Consider the following 23157-nt stretch of genomic DNA (forward strand, 5'->3'; position numbering starts at 1 on the left):
ACTATCCCTCTCGGTTTCTTAACTGAACGATCAGCCAACTGAAGCACGACAGAAGTAGGCTTAATTTCACCCAAACCAAGCTGCAAATAAATGGAATAAGGCATCAAATTAACACTAGCTCCTAGATCTAGCAAGGCTTGCCCAAACTCATGATTCCCAATATTACATGCAATGGTTGGACAACCAGGGTCCTTGTACTTAGGAGGAATTCGCTGCTCAATTAGAGCACTAACTTGCTCTGTCAGAAATGTTGTCTTCTTAACATGGTGCTTCCTCTTAACTGTACACAAATCTTTAAGAACTTTTGCATAAGTGGGAACTTGTTTAATAACATGCAAAAGAGGAAGGTTAATCTTTACCTGCCTGAGGTTCTCCAAGATTTCATTACTAGGATCCAAAGTTCGCATACCAGATTTTAAAGCTTGAGGAAATGGTACCTTAACTGGACTCTTGATTACCTCGGCATCCTTGGGGAACTCGGTGCTATCATTGCTTTGTTCCTCTTCAACTTCCTCTTGTTTATCAGTTGTTGGGATGTGTAAGGACTTACCACTTCTTGTCATAATGGCATGAACTTCTTTTAAATTTTTTTGTGCCATATGCTGACCTTGGGGTGCGGATTGAGCTTGAGAAGGAAACTTGCCATGCTCATTCACACTCAAGGAGCTCATTATCTTGGATATATGACTCTTTATCTCCTTATTTTCTTCAACAACCTGCGTAATCAAAGATTTAAACTTTTGGTTAGTCTTACCTTGTGCCTCAATAAAAGCATGTAAAGTATCTTCTAAGGGACTCCTAGAAGATGAAGGTGCATGATATGGTGTAGGATATGATCTAAGGGGTTGTGCAGGCGGCTGGTTTTCAGACTTCCAGCTAAAATTGGGGTGATTACGCCACCCCAGATTATAGGTGTTAGAGAAATGTGTAAAAGGCTTATTGTACATACCTAAGGCATTACATTGTTCCTCATATATTCCTCTCATCTCAGCCAATGTGGGACACTCTTGGGCAAGGTGATCTACCCCACCACACACAAAACATGGTCTAAAAGACTCTGCATGATTAGCCACGTGTGTTGGCTTTAAGTCCTTAGTCTTCAACGCCTCTTGCTCTCTAGTGAGCATCTCAACCTTAGCTTTTAGGTTATCTTCTTCCCTGAGATGGTAAATTCCACCACCATTTAGGTTTCCTGCAGGTCGTGACCTATTTGTGCTCTCAGTAGCACTAGGTCCAGTCCAAGTGTGAGCTTTTTCAGCAAGCTCATTGAGGTATTCTATGGCTTCATCAGGATCTTTTTGTAAGAACTCACCATTACACATCATCTCCACAAATTGACGCTCTCTAGGTGTAAGTCCCTCATAAAAATAGCTAACTAAGCGCCAATTCTCATACCCATGGTGAGGACACATACTCAATAGCTCCTTAAATCTCTCCCAAGACTGATACAAAGTCTCACTGTCCTTTTGTACAAAGGTGGAGATTTGTCTTTTTAAAGCATTGGTCTTATGTTGGGGAAAGTATTTATTTAAAAAGACCTGAGTCATCTCATTCCATGACCCAATAGATCGTGGTCTCAAAGAGTATAGCCAACTCTTAACTCTATCCTTCAAAGAGAAAGGAAAGAACTTAAGTCTCACAATGTCATCAGTTGCATTTTGACTATGAAAAGTCGCAACTACTTCCTCAAACTCCCTAATGTGTACATATGGATTTTCATTTTCCAAGCCATGAAAAGTAGGGAGTAACTGTATCATCCCTGTTTTAAAATCCAATTGGCGAATATTAGCTGGAAACATGATGCATGATGGTGTGGCTGTGCGTGTAGGGTGGAGGTAATCCTAAACACAATAAATTCTATGATTATACGGAGAAGAAAACATCAATGATGAATTGAGAATGATAAAACAAAAGAGTTTTAGTAATTGAAGATCAAATACATGAATTAAAAATAAATTAGAAATACCATCTAATGTGCAAGTTCATCCTTAACCCTACTTGAGAATTTAGTTACCCATAAATATAATGGACAACAAAAATCTCCAGAGAAAATTGAAGCGAACGGGGGCCATGGAAGTGATTTTTTCTTCTCTTCAGATCTGCCTCTTGTGCCTCTTCCTCCCCTCCATTTCGTGCTAATGATATGCTTATATAGGGTAAGAAAGAAACCCTAATGTCCTCTTGATTTCCGCATAAAAAAATCGCCTAAATTTTAGGACTTAACTTGGCAGCCACGTAAAGCCTTCAGGAGTTCGAATTTGGAAATCCTTATTAGAGACAAAGTTATAGCCCTTTAAGATAGCTTTCCAATGCATCAAGAATCACATCAATCCGATATATGAGTAAAACGATACAGTCAAAAGACTAAAGTATGTCCAGACTGTCTCCTAGCGAATTTCGGACTTGGACTTCTTGTGGTTTCATTTTGTGATTTTTTTCTTTTTCTTTTCTTCCAAATTGCTCTCAAACCCCATGAATTTCCTCCTTTGAATTTGGCTGGGCTTGACTTGCTCTTTTATAAACTCTGAAATTAGAAATAAAAAAACTACTTAGGAGTATCCCAACGTAAATAGAAATTCAATTTAAGAATACACATTAATTTCTATGATTTCTATTCACATTTTAGTATTTTAGTCCAATAATAGGGTATATAGAGTGCACCTAGGTGGCGATTGGTGGTGACTATGGCGTTGGAATGACTTTCCTTGTATTAAAATGTGGTGGATCAAGTCTAATCTTCTATTTCACTCTAAGAATGATGGGAAAGAAAACAATAAGTGTAATAACGCCCATATAAAAGTGGTGACAAAGAATTAAGAAGCAAATTAAGCTTGAAACATGGTTTAAAGATGACTAATCACTTGTAAGTTGATTAATGACCTTAACTCCCGGTTACAGGCTTAGCCAATGTAAGATAAGGGGGGTTTGGCACGTCCTGGGCTTGAGGGAAACCAATGGTATGGCATATGTGGTCTAAAATTCGAAAAATGAAAGAAAAGACGGGTTTCTTTGAGTCAATCCATCCAGTCCTAGAACTGAGTTATGACTGTCAAGGTGGGATACATTTGCTGAGATTTCCCTTGAGAAAATGGTGTAAACGGCATAGGGTAGAGTCCTATTAGTTGCAAGTCTAATCTTCTTTTCCACACTAAGAACGATGGGAAACAAAAGAATAAGAGTAATAAGGCCCATATCAAAAGAGAGAGAAAGAATTAAAAATGAAATTAAGTGCGAAAGATGGTTTCAAGATGATTTATCACTTATGAGTTGATTAATGTCCTTAAGTACGTTACAAGTTTAACCGAGGCTAGATAAGGGGCGTATGGCTCATCTTCGGCATGAGGGAAACCAATGGTATGGCATCTGTGGGCTAAAATTTGAAGAATGAAAGAAAAGACGAGTTTCTTTGAGTAAATCCATCCAATGCTAGAACTGAGTTATGACTGTCAAGGTGGGATGCATTTCCTGAGATTTCTCTTTCGAAAATGGTGTAGTCGGCATAGGGTAGAGTTCTAGTAGTTGCAATGCACATGGAGGTGCACCAAAGTGACGATTGGCGGCGACTTGGATGTTGGAATGACATTCCTTGTATTAAGATATGGTGGATCAGGTCTAATCTTCTATTCCGCTCTGAGAACGATGGGAAACCAAATAATAAGAGTAATAACGCCCTTACCAAAGTGGTGACAAAGAATTAAGAAGCAAATTGAGCTCGAAACAAGGTTTCGAGATGACTAATCACTTGTGATTTGATTAATGACCTTAACTCCCGGTTACAGGCTTAGCCAATGTAAGATAAGGGGGGTTTGGCACGTCCTGGGCTTGAGGGAAACCAATGGTATGGCATATGTGGTCTAAAATTCGAAAAATGAAAGAAAAGACGGGTTTCTTTGAGTCAATCCATCCAGTCCTAGAACTGAGTTATGACTGTCAAGGTGGGATACATTTGCTGAGATTTCCCTTGAGAAAATGGTGTAAACGGCATAGGGTAGAGTCCTATTAGTTGCAAGTCTAATCTTCTTTTCCACACTAAGAACGATGGGAAACAAAAGAATAAGAGTAATAAGGCCCATATCAAAAGAGAGAGAAAGAATTAAAAATGAAATTAAGTGCGAAAGATGGTTTCAAGATGATTTATCACTTATGAGTTGATTAATGTCCTTAAGTACGTTACAAGTTTAACCGAGGCTAGATAAGGGGCGTATGGCTCATCTTGGGCATGAGGGAAACCAATGGTATGGCATCTGTGGGCTAAAATTTGAAGAATGAAAGAAAAGACGAGTTTCTTTGAGTAAATCCATCCAATGCTAGAACTGAGTTATGACTGTCAAGGTGGGATGCATTTCCTGAGATTTCTCTTTCGAAAATGGTGTAGTCGGCATAGGGTAGAGTTCTAGTAGTTGCAATGCACATGGAGGTGCACCAAAGTGACGATTGGCGGCGACTTGGATGTTGGAATGACATTCCTTGTATTAAGATATGGTGGATCAGGTCTAATCTTCTATTCCGCTCCGAGAACGATGGGAAACCAAATAATAAGAGTAATAACGCCCTTACCAAAGTGGTGACAACGAATTAAGAAGCAAATTAAGCTCGAAACATGGTTTCGAGATGACTAATCACTTGTGATTTGATTAATGACCTTAACTCCCGGTTACAGGCTTAGCCAATGCAAGATAAGGGGGGTTTGGCACGTCCTGGGCTTGAGGGAAACCAATGGTATGGCATATGTGGTCTAAAATTGGAAAAATGAAAGAAAAGACGGGTTTCTTTGAGTCAATCCATCCAGTCCTAGAACTGAGTTATGACTGTCAAGGTGGGATGCATTTGCTGAGATTTCCCTTGAGAAAATGGTGTAAACGGCATAGGGTAGAGTCCTATTAGTTGCAAGTATAATCTTCTTTTCCACACTAAGAACGATGGGAAACAAAACAATAAGAGTAATAAGGCCCATATCAAAAGAGAGAGAAAGAATTAAAATTGAAATTAAGTGCAAAAGATGGTTTAAAGATGATTATTCACTTGTAAGTTGATTAATGCCCTTAAGTACGTTAGAAGCTTAACCGAGACTAGATAAGGGGCGTATGACACATCTTGGACATGAGGGAAACCAATGGTATGGCATCTGTGGTCTAAAATTGAAGAATGAAAGAAAAGACGGGTTTCTTCGAGTCAATCCATCCAATGCTAAAACTGAGTTATGACTGTCAAGGTGGGTTGTATTTGATGAGATTTTCCTTGAGAAAATGGTCTAAACGGCATAGGCCGAAGTCCGATTAGTTGCAGTGCAGAAAGATGTGCACCTAGGTGGTGATTGGTGGTGACTATGGCGTTGGAATGACTTTCCTTGTATTAAAATGTGGTGGATCAAGTCTAATCTTCTATTTCACTCTAAGAATGATGGGAAAGAAAACAATAAGTGTAATAACGCCCATATAAAAGTGGTGACAAAGAATTAAGAAGCAAATTAAGCTTGAAACATGGTTTAGAGATGACTAATCACTTGTAAGTTGATTAATGACCCTAACTCCGGTTACAGGCTTAGCCAATGCAAGATAATGGGAGTTTGGCACGTCTTGGTCTTGAGGGAAACCAATGGTATGGCATCTGTGGGCTAAAATTCGAAAAATGAAAGAAAAGACGGGTTTTTTTTGAGTCAATCCATCCAGTCCTAGAACTTAGTTATGACTGTCAAGGTGGGATGCATTTGCTGAGATTTCCCTTGAGAAAATGGTGTAAACGGCATAGGGTAGAGTCCTATTAGTTGCAAGTCTAATCTTCTTTTCCACACTAAGAACGATGGGAAACAAAAGAATAAGAGTAATAAGGCCCATATCAAAAGAGAGAGAAAGAATTAAAAATGAAATTAAGTGCGAACGATGGTTTAAAGATGATTTATCACTTATGAGTTGATTAATGTCCTTAAGTACGTTACAAGCTTAACCGAGACTAGATAAGGGGCGTATGGCTCATCTTGGGCATGAGGGAAACCAATGGTATGGCATCTGTGGGCTAAAATTTGAAGAATGAAAGAAAAGACGTGTTTCTTTGAGTAAATCCATCCAATGCTAGAACTGAGTTATGACTGTCAAGGTGGGATGCATTTCCTGAGATTTCTCTTTCGAAAATGGTGTAGTCGGCATAGGGTAGAGTTCTAGTAGTTGCAATGCACATGGAGGTGCACCAAAGTGACGATTGGCGGCGACTTGGGTGTTGGAATGACATTCCTTGTATTAAGATATGGTGGATCAGGTCTAATCTTCTATTCCGCTCCGAGAACGATGGGAAACCAAATAATAAGAGTAATAATGCCCTTATCAAAGTGGTGACAAAGAATTAAGAAGCAAATTAAGCTCGAAACATGGTTTCGAGATGACTAATCACTTGTGATTTGATTAGTGACCTTAACTCCCGGTTACAGGCTTAGCCAATGCAAGATAAGGGGGGTTTGGCACATCCTGGGCTTGAGGGAAACCAATGGTATGGCATCTGTGGGCTAAAATTTGAAAAATGAAAGAAAAGACGGGTTTCTTTGAGTCAATCCATCCAGTCCTAGAACTGAGTTATGACTGTCAAGGTGGGATGCATTTGCTGAGATTTCCCTTGAGAAAATGGTGAAAAGGGCATAGGGTAGAGTCCTATTAGTTGCAATGCACATGGAGGTGCACCTAGGTGGCCATTGGGTGTTGGAATGACTTTCCTTGTATTAAAATATCGTGGATCTGGTCTAATCTTCTATTCCGCTCTGAGAACGATGGGAAACAAAACAATAAGAGTAATAAGTTCCATATCAAAAAAGAGAGAAAGCATTAAAATTGAAATAAAGTGTGGAAGATGGTTTAAAGATGATTAATCACTTGTAAGTTGATTAATGCGCTGAAGTCCAGCTACAAGCTTAACTGAGTCTAGATAAGGGGTGAATGGCACATCTTGGGCTTGAGGGAAACCAATGGTATGACATCTGTGTGCTGCAATTCGAAGAATGAAAGAAAAGCCGGGTTTCTTAGAGGCAATTCGTCCAATGTTAGAACTGAGTTACAACTGTCAAGGTGGGATGTATTTGATGAGATTTCCCTTGAGAAAATGGTGTAAATGGCATAGCCTAGAGCCCAATTAGTTGCAATGCTCAAAGATGTGCAGCTAGGTGGCGATTGGCGTTGACTTTGTCGTTGGAAAGACTTTCCTTGTATTGAAATGTTGTGAATCAATTCTAATCTTCTATTCTTCTTTAAGAATGGTGGGAAACAACAATAAAAGTATTAATGTCCATATAAAAGTGGTGAGAAAGTATGAAGAAGCAAATTAAGCTTGAAACATGGTTTAGAGATGACTAATCACTTGTAAGTTGATTAATAATGACCTTAACTCCGGTTACAAGCCTAACCAAGGCAAGCTAAGGGGAGTTTGGCACGTCTTCGGCTTGAGGGAAGCCAATGGTACGGCATCTGTGGGATACAATTCGAAGAATGAAGGAAAAGGCGGGTTTCTTTGAGTCAATCCATCCAGTCCTAGAACTGAGTTATGACTGTCAAGGTGGGATGCATTTGCTAAGATTTCCCTTGAGAAAATGGTGTAAACGGCATCGGTTAGAGTCCTATTAGTTGCAAGTCTAATCTTCTTTTCCACACTAAGAACGATGGGAAACAAAACAATAAGAGTAATAAGGCCCATATCAAAAGAGAGAGAAAGAATTAAAATTGAAATTAAGTGCAAAAGATGGTTTAAAGATGATTATTCACTTGTAAGTTGATTAATGTCCTTAAGTACGTTACAAGCTTAACCGAGACTAGATAAGGGGCGTATGGCACATCTTGGGCACAAGGGAAACCAATGGTATGGCATCTGTGGGCTAAAATTCGAATAATGAAAGAAAAGACGGGTTTAGTCTAAACGGCATAGGCCGAAGTCCGACTAGTTGCAATGCATAAACATGTGCACCTAGGTGGCGATTGGTGGTGACTATGGAGTTGAAATGACTTTCCTTGTATTAAAATGTGGTGGATCAAGTCTAATCTTCTATTTCACTCTAAGAATGATAGGAAACGAAACAATAAGAGTAATATCGCCCATATAAAAGTGGTGACAAAGAATTATGAAGCAAATTAAGCTTGAAATATGGTTTAGATATGACTAATCACTAGTTAGTTGATTAATGACCTTAACTACGGTTACAGGCTTAGCCAAGGCAAGATAAGGGGAGATTGGCACGTCCTGGTCCTGAGGGAAACCAATGGTATGGCATCTGTGGGCTAAGATTCGAAAAATGGAAGAAAAGACGAGCTTTTCTGAGTCAATCCATCCCGTCCTAGAACTTAGTTATGACTATGAAGGTGGGATGCATTTGCTGAGATTTCCCTTGAGAAATTGGTGTAAACGGCATAGGGTAGTGTCCTATTAGTTGGAAGTCTAATCTTCTTTTCCACACTAAGAACGATGGGAAACAAAGGAATAAGAGTAATAAGGCCCATATCAAAAGAGAGAGAAAGAATTAAAAATGAAATTAAGTGCGAAAGATGGTTTAAAGATGATTAATCACTTGTAAGTTGATTAATGTCCTTAAGTACGTTACAAGCTTAACCGAGAGACTAGATAAGGGGCGTATGGCACATCTTGGGCACGAGGGAAACCAATGGTATGGCATCTGTGGGCTAAAATTTGAATAATGAAAGAAAAGACGGGTTTCTTAGAGCCAATCCATGCAATGCTAGAACTGACTTAAGGCTATCAAGTTGGGATGCATTTGATGAGATTTTCCTTGAGAAATTGGTCTAAACGGCATAGGCCGAAGTCCGATTAGTTGCAATGCAGAAAGATGTGCACCTAGGGGGCGATTGGTGGTGACTATGGCGTTGGAATGACTTTCCTTGTATTAAAATATGGTGGATCAAGTCTAATCTTCTATTTCACTCTAAGAATGATGGGAAAGAAAACAATAAGAGTAATAACGCCCATATAAAAGTGGTGACAAAGAATTAAGAAGCAAATTAAGCTTGAAACATGGTGTAGAGATGACTAATCACTTGTAAGTTGATTAATGACCTTAAGTCCAGTTACAAGCTTAGCCAATGCAAGATAAGGGGAGTTTGGCACGTCCTGGGCTTGAGGGAAACAAATGGTATGGCATCTGTGGGCTACAATTCAAAGAATCAAAGAAAAGATGGGTTTCTTAGAGTCAATTCGTCCAATGCTAGAACTGAGTTACGACTGTCAAGGTGGGATGTATTTGATGAGATTTCCCTTGAGAAAATGGTGTAAATGACATAGGCTAGAGTTCGATTAGTTGCAATGCTCAAAGAGGTGCAGCTAGGTGGCGATTGGCGTTGACTTTGTCGTTGGAACGACTTTCCTTGTATTGAAATCTTGTGAATCAATTCTAATCTTCTATTTTTCTCTAAGAATGGTGGGAAACAACAATAAAAGTATTAATGTCCATATAAAAGTGGTGAGAAAGAATTAAGAAGTAACTTAAACTTGAAACATGGTTTAGAGATGACTACGCACTTGTAAGTTGATTAATGACCTTAACTCCGGTTACAAGCTTAACCAAGACAAGCTAAGGGGAGTTTGGCACGTCTTGGGCTTGAGGGAAACCAATGCTACGGCATCCGTGGGATACAATTAGAAGAATGAAGGATAAGAAAAGTTTGTTTGAGTCAATTCGTCCAATGCTAGAACTGAGTTTTGACGGTTCAGGTGAGATGCATGATTTCACCTGAGAAAATGGTGTAAACAGCATAGGGTAGACACTAAGAACGATGGGAAACAAAATAATAAGAGTAATAAGGCCCATATCAAAAGAGAGAGAAAGAATTAAAAATGAAATTAAGTGCGAAAGATGGTTTAAAGATGATTAATCACCTGTAAGTTGATTAATGCCATTAAGTACGTTACAAGCTTAACCGAGACTAGATAAGGGGCATATGGCACATCTTGGGCACGAGGGAAACCAATGGTATGGCATCTGTGGGTATTACTGTCAAGGTAGGATGCATTTGCTGAGATTTCCCTTGAGAAAATGGTGTAAACGGCATAGGGTAAAGTCCTGTTAGTTGCAATGCACATGGAGATGCACCTAGGTGACGATTGGTGGCGGCTTGGGTGTTGTAATGACTTTCCTTGTATTAAAATATGGTGGATCAGGTCTAATCTTCTATTCCGCTCTGAGAACGATGGGAAACAAAACAATAAGAGTAATAAGGCCCATATCAAAAAAGAGAGAAAGCATTAAAATTGAAATTAAGTGTGGAAGATGGTTTAAAGATGATTAATCACTTGTAAGTTGATTAATGCGCTGAAGTCCAGTTACAAGCTTAACCGAGTCTAGATAAGGGGCGAATGGTGTAAATGGCATAGCCTAGAGTCCAATTACTTGCAATGCTCAAAGAGGTGCAGCTAGGTGGCGATTGGCATTGACTTTGTCGTTGGAATGACTTTCCTTGTATTGAAATCTTGTGAATCAATTCTAATCTTCTATTCTTCTTTAAGAATGGTGGGAAACAACGACAAAAGTATTAATGTCCATATAAAAGTGGTGAGAAAGAATTAAGAAGCAAATTAAGCTTGAAACATGGTTTAGAGATGACTAATCACTTGTAAGTTGATTAATGACCTAAACTCCGGTTACAGGCTCAGCCAATGCAAGATAAGGGGAGTTTGGCAAGTCCTGGGCTTAAGGGAAACCAATGGTATGGATTCTGTGGGCTAAAATTTGAAAAATGAAAGAAAAGACGGGTTTCTTTCAATCAATCCATCCAGTCCTAGAACTGAGTTATGACTGTCAAGGTGGGATGCATTTGCTGAGATTTTCCTTGAGAAAATGGTGTAAACGGCATAGGGTAGTGATGGGAACCAAGGTGGAGCTATCCTTAAAGATCCCTTGCAAATTCCAGATGGGCCAATTACAAGATCAAGAGCCAAGAAGATCAAGGAAGCAATGCAAGGATTGGTGCAATCCACTTGGGATGAAGCTAGGAAGAGCCCAACACTCAAGATGGGCTTCAAGGAAAAAGAACCAGTTTTGATCCATTTGATACAAGCTATGGAAGACATGACTTAGAGATTGGGCCTATTGTTGTTAAGGCTTTCGATTTGTTGAACGGTATGTTATTATTAGTTTAGAAGAAGTGGGCTTGAGGATGCTTGGCCCACGTATGTCTTATTTCTAATGGACTAGGGTTATTTTTGGAAAGGCCTTGTATTTTTGGCCAAGGGTTTATTTGGAAGGTTAAAATTTTATGTCTTACTAGGGTTTCAGAAGTAACTGTAGCGCGGCGTATGGCACTGTTCACGCTACAGTACCCGACGCATTGTTTACTTAGGGTTTTTCGGGATTGTCTATTTAAACCACTTGTAACCTCACTTGAGAGGCTCACTATATGGAATTGTGATTGAGAGTTGAGTGATCTCCTCTTGTTCTTCTTGAACTTCTGAAGTTATCAAGGGTAAATCAAAACCTTTGTGGCGTTCTTCCTTTGTAATCTAGGTTCTTGATACGGGTTCTTCAATGGGTCTAGATTTTGATATAATCTAGGTTCTTTGAACGAGTTCTCATCGGGTCTAGATTCTCCATCCATATACCTGAGTTTGGCTTTCTTGGGGTTGTTTTTCCAGTATTGTTGTTGGGTCTCAAAGCAAGTCTATTGGGGTTCACATCACTCTTTTGATATGGGCCTTATTACTCTTATTATTTTGTTTCCCATCGTTCTTAGTGTGGAATAGAAGTTTAGACTTGCAACTAATAGGAGTCTACCCTATGCTGTTTACACCATTTTCTCAAGTGAAATCATGCATCTCACCTGAACGTCAAAACTCAGTTCTAGCATTGGACGAATTGACTCAAACAAACTTTTCTTATCCTTCATTCTTCTAATTGTATCCCACAGATGCCGTACCATTGGTTTCCCTCAAGCCCAAGACGTGCCAAACTCCCCTTAGCTTGTCTTGGTTAAGCTTGTAACCGGAGTCAAGGTCATTAATCAACTTACAAGTGATTAGTCATCTCTAAACCATATTTCAAGCTTAAGTTACTTCTTAATTCTTTCTCACCACTTTTATATGAACATTAATACTTTTATTGTTGTTTCCCACCATTCTTAGAGAAAAATAGAAGATTAGAATTGATTCACAAGATTCCAATACAAGGAAAGTCGTTCCAACGACAAAGTCAACGCCAATCGCCACCTTGACAGTCGTAACTCAGTTCTAGCATTGGATGAATTGACTCTAAGAAACCCATCTTTTCTTTCATTCTTCGAATTGTAGCCCACAGATGCCATACCATCGGTTTCCCTCAAGCCCAGGACGTGCCAAACTCCCCTTATCTTGCATTGGCTAAGCCTGTAACCGGGCTTAAGGTCATTAATCAACTTACAAGTGATTAGTCATCTCTAAACCATGTTTCAAGCTTAATTTGCTTCTTAATTCTTTGTCACCACTTTTATATGGGCGTTATTACTCTTATTGTTTTCTTTCCCAGCATTCTTAGAGTGAAATAGAAGATTAGACTTGATCCACCACATTTTAATACAAGGAAAGTCATTCCAACGCCATAATCACCACCAATCGCCCCCTAGGTGCACATCTTTCTGCATTGCAACTAATCGCACTTTGGCCTTTGCCGTTTAGACCAATTTCTCAAGGAAAATCTCATCAAATGCATCCCACCTTGACAATCGCAGCTAGGTGGCGATTGGCGTTGACTTTGTCGTTGGAACGACTTTCCTTGTATTGAAATCTTGTGAATCAATTCTAATCTTCTATTTTTCTCTAAGAATGGTGGGAAACAACAATAAAAGTATTAATGTCCATATAAAAGTGGTGAGAAAGAATTAAGAAGTAACTTAAGCTTGAAATATGGTTTAGAGATGACTAATCACTTGTAAGTTGATTAATGACCTTAACTCCGGTTACAAGCTTAACCAAGACAAGCTAAGGGGAGTTTGGCACGTCTTGGGCTTGAGGGAAACCAATGGTACGGCATCTGTGGGATACAATTAGAAGAATGAAGGATAAGAAAAGTTTGTTTGAGTCAATTCGTCCAATGCTAGAACTGAGTTTTGACGTTCAGGTGAGATGCATGATTTCACTTGAGAAAATGGTGTAAACAGCATAGGGTAGACTCCTATTAGTTGCAAGTCTAATCTTCTATTCCACACTAAGAACGACGGGAAACAAAATAATAAGAGTAATAAGGCCCATATCAAAAGAGTGATGTGAACCCCAATAGACTTGCTTTGAGACCCAACAACAATACTGGAAAAACAACCCCAAGAAAGCCAAACTCAGGTATATGGATGGTGAATCTAGACCCGATGAGAACTCGTTCAAAGAACCTAAATTATATCAAAATCTAGACCCATTGAAGAACCCGTCTCAAGAACCTAGATTACAAAGGAAGAACGCCACAAAGGTTTTGATTTACCCTTGAAAAGTTCAGAAGTTCAAGAAGAACAAGAGGAGATAACTCAACTCTCAATCACAATTCCATATAGTCTGCCTCTCAAATGAGGTTACAATTGGTTTAAATAGACAATCCCCAAAAGCCCTAAGTAAACAATGCCTCGGTACTGTAGCGTGAACAGTGCCATACGCCGTGCTACAGTTACTTCTAAAACCCTAGTAAGACATAAAATTATAACTTTCCAAATAAACCCTTGGCCAAAATACAAGGGCTTCCCCAAAACCTAGTTCATTAGAAATAAGACATGTGGGCTGGATATCCCCCAAGCCCAATTATTCTTAATTAATTCATTTGACTAATAAAATAATCCCTTTTAATGAAATCAATAAGTCCATGGCGTTCAATAACAATAAGCCCAAGTCGTGTCTTCCATAACTTGGATCAAGTGGATCAAAACTGGTTCTTCTTCTTTCAAGCCCATCATGAGTGTTGGGCTCTTGCTAACTTGATCCCAATTGGATTGTACCAATTCTTGTATTGCTCCCTTGATCTTCGTGACTCTTAATCTTGTAATTGCTTCTTCCAATAGACTTGCTTTGAGACCCAACAACAATACTGGAAAAACAACCCCAAGAAAGCCAAACTCAGGTATATGGATGGAGAATCTAGACCCGATGAGAACTCGTTCAAAGAACCTAGATTATATCAAAATCTAGACCCATTGAAGAACCCGTCTCAAGAACCTAGATTACAAAGGAAGAACGCCACAAAGGTTTTGATTTACCCTTGATAAGTTCAGAAGTTCAAGAAGAACAAGAGGAGATAACTCAACTCTCATTGACAATTCCATATAGTCTGCCTCTCAAATGAGGTTACAATTGGTTTAAATAGACAATCCCCAAAAATCCTAAGTAAACAATGCCTCGGTACTGTAGCGTGAACAGTGCCATACGCCGCGCTACAGTTACTTCTGAAACCCTAGTAAGACATAAAATTATAACTTTCCAAATAAACCCTTGGCCAAAATACAAGGCCTTCCCCAAAACCTAGTTCATTAGAAATAAGACATGTGGGCAGGACATCCCCCAAGCCCAATTATTCTTGATTAATTCATTTGACTAATAAAATAATCCCTTTTAATGAAATCAATAAGTCCATGGCGTTCAATAACAATAAGCCCAAGTCGTGTCTTCCATAACTTGGATCAAGTGGATCAAAACTGGTTCTTCTTCTTTCAAGCCCATCATGAGTGTTGGGCTCTTGCTAACTTGATCCCAATTGGATTGTACCAATTCTTGTATTGCTCCCTTGATCTTCATGACTCTTAATCTTGTAATTGATTCTTAAGACTTGGTCCGCCTTGGGGCCCATCATTCCCCCTCTCTTCAAAAGGATTCGACCTTGAATCTCCACCTGGATCATAGGGAAAAAAATCAGTAACATTGAAAATAGCAAACACATGATACTTACCTGGAAGATCCACTAGATATGAAGTATCATTAGCTTTATCAAGAATTTGGAAATGTCCATGCAAGCTACTTCTGTCATCAACAGGTAAATGCATTAAATCAAAAGAAATAAATGGATTAAAACCATAAATAATTTCAAAAGGACAATATGAAGTATCAGTATGCATGATCCTATTATATGCAAACTCTATAAATGACAAATGATACTCTCGCAAACGTTCATGTAACAATTCAATAATTGGAAAATGATACTCCCACAAACATTCATGTAACAATTTAATAAATGGAAAATGATACTCCCACAAACGTTCATGAAACACATCTAAAGTCTTCCTTACACCAAAATGACCATTCCAATTATATGTGATCTCAATGAATGGCAAACTATAATCCCAAAAGTTTTCATGTAATACACGTAAACTTTTCTTTACACCAAAGTGACCACTCCAACTATATGCAAACTCAATGAATGGGAAGTAATACTCCCACCAATATTCATGCAATAGGCCTAAAATATTCTTTATACCAAAGTGACCACTCCAACTATATGCAAACTTAATGAATGGCAAGTAGTACTCCCACCAATGGTCATGCAACACGTCTAAAGTCCTCTTTATATCAAAATTTCTCAACATGCCACATTCATGCACAAGCAACTCACGCATAAGATTAGTAGGCACACAAAGTCTTTTCTCTCTAAACAAGTACCAATCTAGTTTGTATAAATGAGAAAAACGATGCTTTCTCACGTACTCCATACACACTAGTCAAGCCATCATCATTAACAAACAAGTTCTTATCATATTGAAATCTCAATAACTTTGCATCCAAAATGAAGACAAGGACATACCTTCTTCATAATGCTTCAAATACAAGATTTCTCTTACCATATGTGTACTGAATTACATGAGGAAAGGTCTCAATGAATTGAACTCACTTGGCATGCATTATATCCAACTTAACTTGTCCCTTCAAGTGCGTCAATGACTTATGCTCTTCAAATAAGGGTCGGTTAGGGATTGTCACACCTGGCACAAGATCAATGTATTGCTCTATCTCTCTAATAGGTGGCAATCCACTAAACACACCGTTAGGAATCATGACCTCATATCCCTGCAACAAAGAGATAACAACACTAGGCAAAGATTTGTTAAGTCCGTTAGTATTAAAATTTGACTTAGCATAAAAACTCACTTCTCTCTTTGTTTTTCTCTCACTTTCTTCACTCTGATCTTTATTTTCACCCTCTTTTTTTCTTGTGGTTTCAACCTCATCCTCATTTCTTTCACTCTCTTTTTCCTTTACACTCTCATTTCTTTCAATCCCTTTTTCAACATCGTTTTTTGAACTCTCAGCCTCACAATTGTTTTTCAACTCATTCTTTATTTTTCTTGAGGTTTCACTATTTCTTTATTCCTCAACCTCACTTTTACTCTTTCTTTTTTGATCAACCTCACTTTTCAACTTGAGTTGGTCCTCATGGACCTGTGTTGGAGTTAAAGGAGCAAGTTTGATTATTTTTTCATCATTTTGAAAACTGTACATGTTCCTAAACCCATCATGGATCACTCTCCTATCACATTGCCACGGCCTCCCCAACAAAATATGGCCAGCATGCATAGGCACTACATCACAAAACACCTGATCCTTGTACTTTCCAATTGAAAAAGAAACTAGCACTTGCTTATTTACCCTAACCTCCCCACAATCATTCAACCACTGCAACTTGTATGGTCTAGGGTGTTTCAAGGTAGGTAAATTCAATTTCTCAACTAAAGTACTGCTAGCAACATTCGTACAACTTCCCCCATCAATTATCATACTACATACCTTGTTGTTGATATGGCATCTAGTATGAAAAATATTTTCTCTTTGCTGCTCTATATCATCCATCTTAAATTCTGTATTGGGAGCACGCCTAACAACAAGAGACTCGCCATACTCTTCATTCTTATTGTGCCTATTCTCCATACTAGGCTCACGTCTCCTCCTATCTCTCTTACTTTGCAAATTTCTAATCAATGCACCTTGTTGTTCCATCTTATCCCTCACCTCCCCCAACTTCAAATTTAACCTTTCAAACTTTTGTTGCATGGACTGCAACACAAAAAATGAATTATCTACCATCCCCTTTGGTGATGAGTCATTTCTATGAGACATCATTAGAAATACGACATGTGGGCTGGACATCCCCCAAGCCCAATTAGTCTTGATTAATTCATTTGACTAATAAAATAATCCCTTTTAATGAAATCAATAAGTCCATGGCGTTCAATAACAATAAGCCCAAGTCGTGTCTTCCATAACTTCGATCAAGTAGATCAAAACTGGTTCTTCTTCTTTCAAGCCCATCATGAGTGTTGGGCTCTTGCTAACTTGATCCCAATTGGATTGTACCAATTCTTGTATTGCTCCCTTGATCTTCGTGACTCTTAATCTTGTAATTCATTCTTAAGACTTGGTCCGCCTTGGGGCCCATCAAAGAGAGAGAAAGAATTAAAAATGAAATTAAGTGCGAAAGATGGTTTAAAGATGATTAATCACCTGTAAGTTGATTAATGCCCTTAAGTACATTACAAGCTTAACGGAGACTAGATAAGGGGCATATGGCACATCTTGGGCACGAGGGAAACCAATGGTATGGCATCTGTGGGCTAAAATTCGAAGAATGAAAGAAAAGACGGGTTTCTTTGAGTCAATCCATCCAATGCTAGAACTGAGTTATTGCTGTCAAGGTGGGATGCATTTGCTGAGATTTCCCTTGAGAAAATGGTGTAAACGGCATAGGGTAGAGTCCTATTAGCTGCAATGCATACGGAGATGCACCTAGGTGACGACTGGTGGCGACTTGGGTGTTGGAATGACTTTCCTTGTATTAAAATATGGCGGATCAGGTCTAATCTTCTATTCCGCTTTGAGAACGATGGGAAACAAAACAATAAGAGTAATACGGCCCATATCAAAAAAGAGAGAAAGCATTAAAATTGAAATTAAGTGTGGAAGATGGTTTAAAGATGATTAATCACTTGTAAGTTGATTAATGCGCTGAAGTCCAGTTACAAGCTTAACCGAGTCTAGATAAGGGGCGAATGGTGTAAATGGCATAGCCTAGAGTCCAATTAGTTGCAATGCTCAAAGAGGTGCAGCTAGGTGGCGATTGGCGTTGACTTTGTCGTTGGAATCACTTTCCTTGTATTGAAATGTTGTGAATCAATTCTAATCTTCTATTCTTCTTCAAGAGTGGTGGGAAACAACAACAAAAGTATTAATGTCCATATAAAAGTGGTGAGAAAGAATTAAGAAGCAAATTAAGCTTGAAACATGGTTTAGAGATGACTAATCACTTGTAAGTTGATTAATGACCTAAACTCCGGTTACAGGCTTAGCCAATGCAAGATAAGGGGAGTTTGGCAAGTCCTGGGCTTGAGGGAAACCAACGGTATGGATTATGTGGGCTAAAATTTGAAAAATGAAAGAAAAGACGGGTTTCTTTCAGTCAATCCATCCAGTCCTAGAACTGAGTTATGACTGTCAAGGTGGGATGCATTTGCTGAGATTTCCCTTGAGAAAATGGTGTAAACGGCATAGGGTAGAGTCCTATTGGTTGCAAGTCTAATCTTCTTTTCCACACTAAGAACGATGGGAAACAAAACAATAAGTGTAATAAGGCCCATATCAAAAGAGAGAGAAAGAATTAAAAATGAAATTAACTGCAAAAGATGGTTTAAAGATGATTAATCACTTGTAGGTTGATTAATGTCCTTAAGTACGTTACAAGCTTAACCGAGACTAGATAAGGGGCGTATGGCACATCTTGGGCACGAGGCAAACCAAAGGTATGGCATCTGTGGGCTAAAATTTGAATAATGAAAGAAAAGACGGGTTTCTTAGTGTCAATCCAGGCAATGCTAGAACTGACTTAAGACTATCAAGGTGGGATGCATTTGATGAGATTTTCCTTGAGAAATTGGTCTAAACGGCAAAGGCCAAAGTGCGATTAGTTGCAATGCAGAAAGATGTGCACCTAGGGGGCGATTGGTGGTGACTATGGCGTTGGAATGACTTTCCTTGTATTAAAATGTGGTGGATCAAGTCTAATCTTCTATTTCACTTTAAGAATGATGGGAAAGAAAACAATAAGAGTAATAACGTCCATATAAAAGTGGTGACAAAGAATTAAGAAGCAAATTAAGCTTGAAACATGGTTTAGAGATGACTAATCACTTGTAAGTTGATTAATGACCTTAAGCCCGGTTACAGGCTTAGCCAATGCAAGATAAGGGGAGTTTGGCACATCCTGGGCTTGAGGGAAACCAATGGTATGGCATCTGTGGGCTACAATTCGAAGAATGAACGAAAAGATGGGTTTCTTAGAGTCAATTCGTCCAATGCTAGAACTGAGTTACGACTGTCATGGTGGGATGTATTTGATGAGATTTCCCTTGAGAAAATGGTGTGAATGACGTAGGCTAGAGTCCGATTAGTTGCAATGCTCAAAGAGGTGCAACTAGGTGGCGATTGGCGCTGACTTTGTCGTTGGAACGACTTTCCTTGTATTGAAATCTTGTGAATCAATTCTAATCTTCTATTTTTCTCTAAGAATGGTGGGAAACAACAATAAAAGTATTAATGTCCATATAAAAGTGGTGAGAAAGAATTAAGAAGTGAGTTAAGCTTGAAACATGGTTTAGAGATGACTAATCACTTGTAAGTTGATTAATGACCTTAACTCCGGTTACAAGCTTAACCAAGACAAGCTAAGGGGAGTTTGGCACGTCTTGGGCTTGAGGGAAACCAATGGTACGGCATCTGTGGGATACAATTAGAAGAATGAAGGATAAGAAAAGTTTGTTTGAGTCAATTCGTCCCATGCTAGAACTGAGTTTTGACGGTTCAGGTGAGATGCATGATTTCACTTGAGAAAATGGTGTAAACAGCATAGGGTAGACTCCTATTAGTTGCAAGTCTAATCTTCTATTCCACACTAAGAACGATGGGAAACAAAATAATAAGAGTAATAAGGCCCATATCAAAAGAGAGAGAAAGAATTAAAAATGAAATTAAGTGTGGAAGATGGTTTAAAGATGATTAATCGCTTGTAAGTTGATTAATGCACTGAAGTCCAGTTACAAGCTTAACCGAGTCTAGATAAGGGGCGAATGGTGTAAATGGCATAGCCTAGAGTCCAATTAGCTGCAATGCTCAAAGAGGTGCAGCTAGGTGAAGATTGGCGTTGACTTTGTCGTTGGAATGACTTTCCTTGTATTGAAATGTTGTGAATCAATTCTAATCTTCTATTCTTCTTTAAGAATGGTGGGAAACAACAACAAAAGTATTAATGTCCATATAAAAGTGGTGAGAAAGAATTAAGAAGCAAATTAAGCTTGAAACATGGTTTAGAGATGACTAATCACTTGTAAGTTGATTAATGACCTAAACTCCAGTTACAGGCTTAGCCAATGCAAGATAAGGGGAGTTTGGCAAGTCCTGGGCTTGAGGGAAACCAATGGTATGGATTCTGTGGGCTAAAATTTGAAAAATGAAAGAAAAGACGGGTTTCTTTTAGTCAATCCATCCAGTCCTAGAACTGAGTTATCTGTCAAGGTGGGATGCATTTGCTGAGATTTACCTTGAGAAAATGGTGTAAACGGCATAGGGTAGAGTCCTATTAGTTGCAAGTCTAATCTTCTTTTCCACACTAAGAACGATGGGAAACAAAACAATAAGAGTAATAAGGCCCATATCAAAAGAGAGAGAAAGAATTAAAAATGAAATTAAGTGCGAAAGATGGTTTAAAGATGATTAATCACTTGTAGGTTGATTAATGTCCTTAAGTACGTTATAAGCTTAACCGAGACGTGATTACGCCCAAAGAATAACGCGGTAGTTGTAGCACAGCTTTGGGGTGTCGATTCAACAGGGAGACAAATTAAAAGAATAGCAAGAGAAACAAAGAAACTAAAGAAAAAAATACTAAATAAGTAATAGAGAATAAAGATTAATTTTAAATGTAAATTCAAGTGAAGCAAAGTGATTAACAGAAAAAGTACTCAAATTTAACAAACAGTAGAGCGTCGGGAATCCCTTCCACAAATCTGGTATTTTAATTATTCTTAATTCATTGGATAACTCAATTAGGAACTCAATTCCCGCAATTCCCAATCGGAAGGTATAGATTTATAAACCAGACTTAAATCAAATGTAACGCTTTGAAAAAACATTCACCACTTTTAAAAAACGTGAATTACTACCCCTATTGATAAAATCCAATTACGACAATATACTCAGGAAGCGATATTGCAGCAAAAAACTAAATCAGTATAGATAAATAATTGATCCAAACATAATCAAAGAACTAATCCATTCAATAGAAAAAGCATGACTGAATCCATAAACACAATAAATTCTATGATTATTCGGAGAAGAAAACATCAACGATGAATTGAGAATGATAAAACAAAAGAGTTTTAGCAATTGAAAATCAAATACATGAATTAAGAATAAATTAGAAATACCATCTAATGTGCAAGTTCATCCCTAACCCTACTTGAGAATTTAGTTACCCATAAATATAATGGACAACAAAAATCTCCAGAGAAAACTGAAACGAACGGTGGCCATGGAAGTGATTTTTTCCTCTCTTCAGATCTGCCTCTTGTGCCTCTTCCTCCCCTCCATTTCGTGCTAATGATATGCTTATATAGGGTAAGAAAGAAACCCTAATGTCCTCTTGATTTCATCATAAAAAAATCGCCTAAATTTTAGGACTTATCCTGGCAGCCACCTACAGCCTTCAGGAGTTCGAATTTGGAAATCGTTATTAGAGACAAAGTTATAGCCCTTTAAGATAGCTTTCCAATGCATCAAGAATCACATCAATCCAATATATGAGTAAAAGGATACAGTCAAAAGACTAAAGTATGTCCAGACTGTCTCCTAGCGAATTTCGGACTTGGACTTCTTGTGGTTTCATTTTGTGATTTTTTTCTTTTTCTTTTCTTCCAAATTGCTCTCAAACCCCATGAATGTCCTCCTTTGAATTTGGCTGGGCTTGACTTGCTCTTTTATAAACTCTGAAATTAGACATAAAAAAACTGCTTAGGAGTATCCCAACGTAAATAGAAATTCAATTTAAGAATACACATTAATTCCTATGATTGCTATTCACATTTTAGTATTTTAGTCCAATAATAGGGTATATAGAGTGCACTTTCGCACACTCATCACACCCCCCAACTTACTCCTTGCTAGTCCCTAGCAATTTTCATGTCAAAACAACGAAAGAAACCAAAGAAAATCACACATAAAGGCCATCAAGTCACACTTTCCAGATTCACATATCAAAACAATCTAAGGAATCCAATAACCCATCAAGATCAATCCACCTATACCAATCCACAGAGTGTGTGTGTGTTCTCCAAGCCATAACCATCGTACCACTAACCTTGACACATGCAACATCAAGAACATCTTAAGCAAAAGGTTCAACTCCATAACTCACGGGTATAATAGTGTTTCGTGTAAGGGCTCTCTCTATGGAGTTGACAATGGGTGTATATACACTCTCATGGAAAATTAGGCAATTATGTACAAGCAACAAGCAAACATTGATCTTATGATAGGAACACTAACAAATGAGACTTCCATCAATCTTTTCAACAGCTTATTTAGGATCAGAATGGTCAACACAAAAGGTTGTAATATGGCTTGGTTTTGGGGTTATATGAAAAAGAAGGATGAAAGGGATTCAAAAACTTCCAAGTACATACAAATGGAATTTTATTAAATATCTCAATAGACCACACTTCTCAATTAATATACTCTCCAACTTTTCAGATCATCAAATAATAATGCTTTTCCTTCTTCTTTTTTTTTTTTTTTTTTTCGTTGGAGCTCACTCAATTGAACACTTTGCAACTTGTACTCTTCTCTTTTTTTCCGTCGTCTTCTTCTTCTCTTTTTGTTTTAATTGAAAATGATAAAATTAAAGAAATAAAATACAAATTCCACACCTAGTATACACTTGGAAGTAAAAAGAGTAAGAAAATCTGTGTATAAGTTATACTCCAATGTGGAGAGGCATGGATGATATGGGCATATGAAAAGAAAAAGCTACAAGTGTTTTATTGGCTCAAAGTTGGCTACTAGGGGTCTATGATGGAAAGGATAGCTTGAAAGGCTCAAACGTTAATCCTAAGTTGACCTTCGTCATATCCCAAGTATATCCACCATTGTACTACAAACCATGTAATGATATTCTCAAAAGAAGTGCCCAATTCAACAGATCAA

General features: G+C 38.2%; 1 non-coding gene across 1 annotated transcript; it reads left to right on the plus strand.

Annotated features, from left to right (window-relative positions):
• The first annotated feature begins 1392 nt into the window (after positions 1 to 1392).
• Positions 1393 to 1500, plus strand: LOC122290594. Its single transcript, XR_006236457.1, has one exon. It is a non-coding gene; the product is annotated as a small nucleolar RNA R71 (small nucleolar RNA).
• The last annotated feature ends 21657 nt before the right edge of the window (positions 1501 to 23157 follow it).

This window comes from Carya illinoinensis, chromosome 12 (assembly GCF_018687715.1).
Source record: "Carya illinoinensis cultivar Pawnee chromosome 12, C.illinoinensisPawnee_v1, whole genome shotgun sequence".
Lineage (NCBI taxonomy): Eukaryota > Viridiplantae > Streptophyta > Magnoliopsida > Fagales > Juglandaceae > Carya > Carya illinoinensis.